Source organism: Lepisma saccharinum, unplaced genomic scaffold, assembly GCF_977018435.1.
Source record: "Lepisma saccharinum unplaced genomic scaffold, izLepSacc3.1 HAP1_SCAFFOLD_89, whole genome shotgun sequence".
Taxonomy (NCBI): domain Eukaryota; kingdom Metazoa; phylum Arthropoda; class Insecta; order Zygentoma; family Lepismatidae; genus Lepisma; species Lepisma saccharinum.
The window spans coordinates 1,232,263-1,241,241 of record NW_028142923.1 but is presented as its reverse complement, the minus strand read 5'-3'; positions in this window follow the sequence as shown (position 1 = coordinate 1,241,241).

The following is an 8,979-nucleotide window of genomic DNA, read 5'->3' as shown; positions in this document are numbered from 1 at the left end:
TTTCCACGACGACGACTACAATCAAACACAAATAGATTGTTTACTTTATTGTTATGAGAGTTTCCATGGTAACTAAGCATGAATATTACACATGGATTAATTTTTTCCGGATGAGCGAATAGAGAGCTTCGACCTGATTACAATGAGTGTAAAATCACTGCTGCATCTTCTGTAGTGTCGGAGATATGCGAGTTTGAAATTTTATATAATGTTTTTGTGAAACATGTTTCCAAAGATGTATTACATTGTTTCAACAATCAAAGTGGTTATTTCAAATCTCCACGACGACGACTACAATCAAACACAAATAGATTGTTTACTTTAGTGTTATGAGAGTTTCCATGGTAACTAAGCATGAATATTACACATGGATTAAATTTTTCCGGATGAGCGAATAGAGAGCTTCGACAGAATTACATTGAGTGTAAAATCACTGGTGTATCTTCTATAGTAACGGAGATATGCGAGTTTGAAATTATGTATAATGTTTTTGTAAAACATGTTTCCATGGATGTATTACATTGTTTCAACAATCAAAGTGGTTATTTCAAATCTCCACGACGACGACTACAATCAAACACAAATAGATTGTTTACTTTAGTGTTATGAGAGTTTCCATGGTAACTAAGCATGAATATTACACATGGATTAAATTTTTCCGGATGAGCGAATAGAGAGCTTCGACCTGATTACATTGAGTGTAAAATCACTGGTGCATCTTCTATAGTGTCGGAGATATGCGAGTTTGAAATTTTATATAATGTTTTTGTAAAACATGTTCCCAAGGATGTATTACATTGTTTTCTTCAATCAAAGTGGTTATTTCAAATCTCCACGACGACGACTACAATCAAACACAAAGAGATTGTTTACATTAGTGTTATGAGAGTTTCCATGGTAACTAAGCATGAATATTACACATGGATGAAATTTTTCCGGATGAGCGAATAGAGAACTTCGACCTGATTACATTAAGTGTAAAATCACTGCTGCATCTTCTATAGTATCGGAGATATGCGAGTTTGAAATTATATATAATGTTTTTGTAAAACATGTTTCCAAGGATGTATTACATTGTTTCAACAATCAAAGTGGTTATTTCAAATTTCCACGTCGACGAATACAATCAAGCACAAATAGATTGTTTACTTTATTGTTATGAGAGTTTCCTAGGTAATTAAGCATGAATATTACACATGGATTAAATTTTTCCGGATGAGCGAATAGAGAGCTTCGACCTGATTACAAAGAGTGTAAAATCACTGCTGCATCTTCTGTAGTGTCGGAGATATGCGTGTTTGAAATTTTATATAATATTTTTGTGAAACATGTTTCCAAAGATGTATTACATTGTTTCAACAATCAAAGTGGTTATTTCAAATCTCCACGACGACGACTACAATCAAACACAAATAGATTGTTTACTTTATTGTTATGAGAGTTTCCATGGTAACTAAGCATGAATATTACACATGGATTAATTTTTTCCGGATGAGCGAATAGAGAGCTTCGACCTGATTACAATGAGTGTAAAATCACTGCTGCATCTTCTGTAGTGTCGGAGATATGCGAGTTTGAAATTTTATATAATGTTTTTGTGAAACATGTTTCCAAAGATGTATTACATTGTTTCAACAATCAAAGTGGTTATTTCAAATCTCCACGACGACGACTACAATCAAACACAAATAGATTGTTTACTTTAGTGTTATGAGAGTTTCCATGGTAACTAAGCATGAATATTACACATGGATTAAATTTTTCCGGATGAGCGAATAGAGAGCTTCGACCTGATTACATTGAGTGTAAAATCACAGCTGCATCTTCTATAGTATCGGAGATATGCGAGTTCGAAATTTTATATAATGTTTTTGTAAAACATGTTTCCAAGGATGTATTACATTGTTTCAACAATCAAAGTGGTTATTTCTAATCTCCACGACGACGACTACAATCAAACACAAATAGATTGTTTACTTTAGTGTTATGAGAGTTTCCATGGTAACTAAGCATGAATATTACACATGGATTAAATTTTTCCGGATGAGCGAATAGAGAGCTTCGACCTGATTACATTGAGTGTAAAATCACTGGTGTATCTTCTATAGTATCGGAGATATGCGAGTTCGAAATTTTATATAATGTTTTTGTAAAACATGTTTCCAAGGATGTATTACATTGTTTCAACAATCAAAGTGGTTATTTCTAATCTCCACGACGACGACTACAATCAAACACAAATAGATTGTTTACTTTAGTGTTATGAGAGTTTCCATGGTAACTAAGCATGAATATTACACATGGATTAAATTTTTCCGGATGAGCGAATAGAGAGCTTCGACCTGATTACAAAGAGTGTAAAATCACTGCTGCATCTTCTGTAGTGTCGGAGATATGCGTGTTTGAAATTTTATATAATATTTTTGTGAAACATGTTTCCAAAGATGTATTACATTGTTTCAACAATCAAAGTGGTTATTTCAAATTTCCACGACGACGACTACAATCAAACACAAATAGATTGTTTACTTTATTGTTATGAGAGTTTCCATGGTAACTAAGCATGAATATTACACATGGATTAATTTTTTCCGGATGAGCGAATAGAGAGCTTCGACCTGATTACAATGAGTGTAAAATCACTGCTGCATCTTCTGTAGTGTCGGAGATATGCGAGTTTGAAATTTTATATAATGTTTTTGTGAAACATGTTTCCAAAGATGTATTACATTGTTTCAACAATCAAAGTGGTTATTTCAAATCTCCACGACGACGACTACAATCAAACACAAATAGATTGTTTACTTTAGTGTTATGAGAGTTTCCATGGTAACTAAGCATGAATATTACACATGGATTAAATTTTTCCGGATGAGCGAATAGAGAGCTTCGACAGAATTACATTGAGTGTAAAATCACTGGTGTATCTTCTATAGTAACGGAGATATGCGAGTTTGAAATTATGTATAATGTTTTTGTAAAACATGTTTCCATGGATGTATTACATTGTTTCAACAATCAAAGTGGTTATTTCAAATCTCCACGACGACGACTACAATCAAACACAAATAGATTGTTTACTTTAGTGTTATGAGAGTTTCCATGGTAACTAAGCATGAATATTACACATGGATTAAATTTTTCCGGATGAGCGAATAGAGAGCTTCGACCTGATTACATTGAGTGTAAAATCACTGGTGCATCTTCTATAGTGTCGGAGATATGCGAGTTTGAAATTTTATATAATGTTTTTGTAAAACATGTTCCCAAGGATGTATTACATTGTTTTCTTCAATCAAAGTGGTTATTTCAAATCTCCACGACGACGACTACATTCAAACACAAAGAGATTGTTTACATTAGTGTTATGAGAGTTTCCATGGTAACTAAGCATGAATATTACACATGGATGAAATTTTTCCGGATGAGCGAATAGAGAACTTCGACCTGATTACATTAAGTGTAAAATCACTGCTGCATCTTCTATAGTATCGGAGATATGCGAGTTTGAAATTATATATAATGTTTTTGTAAAACATGTTTCCAAGGATGTATTACATTGTTTCAACAATCAAAGTGGTTATTTCAAATTTCCACGTCGACGAATACAATCAAGCACAAATAGATTGTTTACTTTATTGTTATGAGAGTTTCCTAGGTAATTAAGCATGAATATTACACATGGATTAAATTTTTCCGGAGGAGCGAATAGAGAGCTTCGACCTGATTACAAAGAGTGTAAAATCACTGCTGCATCTTCTGTAGTGTCGGAGATATGCGTGTTTGAAATTTTATATAATATTTTTGTGAAACATGTTTCCAAAGATGTATTACATTGTTTCAACAATCAAAGTGGTTATTTCAAATCTCCACGACGACGACTACAATCAAACACAAATAGATTGTTTACTTTATTGTTATGAGAGTTTCCATGGTAACTAAGCATGAATATTACACATGGATTAATTTTTTCCAGATGAGCGAATAGAGAGCTTCGACCTGATTACAATGAGTGTAAAATCACTGCTGCATCTTCTGTAGTGTCGGAGATATGCGAGTTTGAAATTTTATATAATGTTTTTGTGAAACATGTTTCCAAAGATGTATTACATTGTTTCAACAATCAAAGTGGTTATTTCAAATCTCCACGACGACGACTACAATCAAACACAAATAGATTGTTTACTTTAGTGTTATGAGAGTTTCCATGGTAACTAAGCATGAATATTACACATGGATTAAATTTTTCCGGATGAGCGAATAGAGAGCTTCGACAGAATTACATTGAGTGTAAAATCACTGGTGTATCTTCTATAGTAACGGAGATATGCGAGTTTGAAATTATGTATAATGTTTTTGTAAAACATGTTTCCAAGGATGTATTACATTGTTTCAACAATCAAAGTGGTTATTTCTAATCTCCACGACGACGACTACAATCAAACACAAATAGATTGTTTACTTTAGTGTTATGAGAGTTTCCATGGTAACTAAGCATGAATATTACACATGGATTAAATTTTTCCGGATGAGCGAATAGAGAGCTTCGACCTGATTACAAAGAGTGTAAAATCACTGCTGCATCTTCTGTAGTGTCGGAGATATGCGTGTTTGAAATTTTATATAATATTTTTGTGAAACATGTTTCCAAAGATGTATTACATTGTTTCAACAATCAAAGTGGTTATTTCAAATCTCCACGACGACGACTACAATCAAACACAAATAGATTGTTTACTTTATTGTTATGAGAGTTTCCATGGTAACTAAGCATGAATATTACACATGGATTAATTTTTTCCGGATGAGCGAATAGAGAGCTTCGACCTGATTACAATGAGTGTAAAATCACTGCTGCATCTTCTGTAGTGTCGGAGATATGCGAGTTTGAAATTTTATATAATGTTTTTGTGAAACATGTTTCCAAAGATGTATTACATTGTTTCAACAATCAAAGTGGTTATTTCAAATCTCCACGACGACGACTACAATCAAACACAAATAGATTGTTTACTTTAGTGTTATGAGAGTTTCCATGGTAACTAAGCATGAATATTACACATGGATTAAATTTTTCCGGATGAGCGAATAGAGAGCTTCGACCTGATTACATTGAGTGTAAAATCACTGCTGCATCTTCTATAGTATCGGAGATATGCGAGTTTGAAATTATATATAATGTTTTTGTAAAACATGTTTCCAAGGATGTATTACATTGTTTCAACAATCAAAGTGGTTATTTCAAATTTGCACGTCGACGACTACAATCAAGCACAAATAGATTGTTTACTTTATTGTTATGAGAGTTTCCATGGTAACTAAGCATGAATATTACACATGGATTAAATTTTTCCGGATGAGCGAATAGAGAGCTTCGACCTGATTACAATGAGTGTAAAATCACTGCTGCATTTTCTGTAGTGTCGGAGATATGCGTGTTTGAAATTTTATATAATATTTTTGTGAAACATGTTTCCAAAGATGTATTACATTGTTTCAACAATCAAAGTGGTTATTTCAAATCTCCACGACGACGACTACAATCAAACACAAATAGATTGTTTACTTTAGTGTTATGAGAGTTTCCATGGTAACTAAGCATGAATATTACACATGGATTAAATTTTTCCGGATGAGCGAATAGAGAGCTTCGACCTGATTATAGTGAGTGTAAAATCAATGCTGTATCTTCTATAGTAACGGAGATATGCGAGTTTCAAATTATATATAATGTTTTTGTAAAACATGTTTCCAAGGATGTATTACATTGTTTCAACAATCAAAGTGGTTATTTCAAATCTCCACGACGACGACTACAATCAAACACAAATAGATTGTTTACTTTATTGTTATGAGAGTTTCCATGGTAACTAAGCATGAATATTACACATGGATTAAATTTTTCCGGATGAGCGAATAGAGAGCTTCGACCTGATTACAATGAGTGTAAAATCACTGCTGCATCTTCTGTAGTGTCGGAGATATGCGAGTTTGAAATTTTATATAATGTTTTTGTGAAACATGTTTCCAAAGATGTATTACATTGTTTCAACAATCAAAGTGGTTATTTCAAATCTCCACGACGACGACTACAATCAAACACAAATAGATTGTTTACTTTAGTGTTATGAGAGTTTCCATGGTAACTAAGCATGAATATTACACATGGATTAAATTTTTCCGGATGAGCGAATAGAGAGCTTCGACAGAATTACATTGAGTGTAAAATCACTGGTGTATCTTCTATAGTAACGGAGATATGCGAGTTTGAAATTATGTATAATGTTTTTGTAAAACATGTTTCCAAGGATGTATTACATTGTTTCAACAATCAAAGTGGTTATTTCTAATCTCCACGACGACGACTACAATCAAACACAAATAGATTGTTTACTTTAGTGTTATGAGAGTTTCCATGGTAACTAAGCATGAATATTACACATGGATTAAATTTTTCCGGATGAGCGAATAGAGAGCTTCGACCTGATTACAAAGAGTGTAAAATCACTGCTGCATCTTCTGTAGTGTCGGAGATATGCGTGTTTGAAATTTTATATAATATTTTTGTGAAACATGTTTCCAAAGATGTATTACATTGTTTCAACAATCAAAGTGGTTATTTCAAATCTCCACGACGACGACTACAATCAAACACAAATAGATTGTTTACTTTATTGTTATGAGAGTTTCCATGGTAACTAAGCATGAATATTACACATGGATTAATTTTTTCCGGATGAGCGAATAGAGAGCTTCGACCTGATTACAATGAGTGTAAAATCACTGCTGCATCTTCTGTAGTGTCGGAGATATGCGAGTTTGAAATTTTATATAATGTTTTTGTGAAACATGTTTCCAAAGATGTATTACATTGTTTCAACAATCAAAGTGGTTATTTCAAATCTCCACGACGACGACTACAATCAAACACAAATAGATTGTTTACTTTAGTGTTATGAGAGTTTCCATGGTAACTAAGCATGAATATTACACATGGATTAAATTTTTCCGGATGAGCGAATAGAGAGCTTCGACCTGATTACATTGAGTGTAAAATCACTGGTGTATCTTCTATAGTAACGGAGATATGCGAGTTTGAAATTATGTATAATGTTTTTGTAAAACATGTTTCCAAGGATGTATTACATTGTTTCAACAATCAAAGTGGTTATTTCAAATCTCCACGACGACGACTACAATCAAACACAAATAGATTGTTTACTTTATTGTTATGAGAGTTTCCATGGTAACTAAGCATGAATATTACACATGGATTAAATTTTTCCGGATGAGCGAATAGAGAGCTTCGACCTGATTACATTGAGTGTAAAATCACTGGTGCATCTTCTATAGTGTCGGAGATATGCGAGTTTGAAATTTTATATAATGTTTTTGTAAAACATGTTCCCAAGGATGTATTACATTGTTTTCTTCAATCAAAGTGGTTATTTCAAATCTCCACGACGACGACTACAATCAAACACAAAGAGATTGTTTACATTAGTGTTATGAGAGTTTCCATGGTAACTAAGCATGAATATTACACATGGATGAAATTTTTCCGGATGAGCGAATAGAGAGCTTCGACCTGATTACATTGAGTGTAAAATCACTGCTGCATCTTCTATAGTATCGGAGATATGCGAGTTTGAAATTATATATAATGTTTTTGTAAAACATGTTTCCAAGGATGTATTACATTGTTTCAACAATCAAAGTGGTTATTTCAAATTTGCACGTCGACGACTACAATCAAGCACAAATAGATTGTTTACTTTATTGTTATGAGAGTTTCCATGGTAACTAAGCATGAATATTACACATGGATTAAATTTTTCCGGATGAGCGAATAGAGAGCTTCGACCTGATTACAATGAGTGTAAAATCACTGCTGCATTTTCTGTAGTGTCGGAGATATGCGTGTTTGAAATTTTATATAATATTTTTGTGAAACATGTTTCCAAAGATGTATTACATTGTTTCAACAATCAAAGTGGTTATTTCAAATCTCCACGACGACGACTACAATCAAACACAAATAGATTGTTTACTTTAGTGTTATGAGAGTTTCCATGGTAACTAAGCATGAATATTACACATGGATTAAATTTTTCCGGATGAGCGAATAGAGAGCTTCGACCTGATTATAGTGAGTGTAAAATCAATGCTGTATCTTCTATAGTAACGGAGATATGCGAGTTTCAAATTATATATAATGTTTTTGTAAAACATGTTTCCAAGGATGTATTACATTGTTTCAACAATCAAAGTGGTTATTTCAAATCTCCACGACGACGACTACAATCAAACACAAATAGATTGTTTACTTTATTGTTATGAGAGTTTCCATGGTAACTAAGCATGAATATTACACATGGATTAAATTTTTCCGGATGAGCGAATAGAGAGCTTCGACCTGATTACAATGAGTGTAAAATCACTGCTGCATCTTCTGTAGTGTCGGAGATATGCGAGTTTGAAATTTTATATAATGTTTTTGTGAAACATGTTTCCAAAGATGTATTACATTGTTTCAACAATCAAAGTGGTTATTTCAAATCTCCACGACGACGACTACAATCAAACACAAATAGATTGTTTACTTTAGTGTTATGAGAGTTTCCATGGTAACTAAGCATGAATATTACACATGGATTAAATTTTTCCGGATGAGCGAATAGAGAGCTTCGACCTGATTACATTGAGTGTAAAATCACTGGTGTATCTTCTATAGTAACGGAGATATGCGAGTTTGAAATTATGTATAATGTTTTTGTAAAACATGTTTCCAAGGATGTATTACATTGTTTCAACAATCAAAGTGGTTATTTCAAATCTCCACGACGACGACTACAATCAAACACAAATAGATTGTTTACTTTATTGTTATGAGAGTTTCCATGGTAACTAAGCATGAATATTACACATGGATTAAATTTTTCCGGATGAGCGAATAGAGAGCTTCGACCTGATTACATT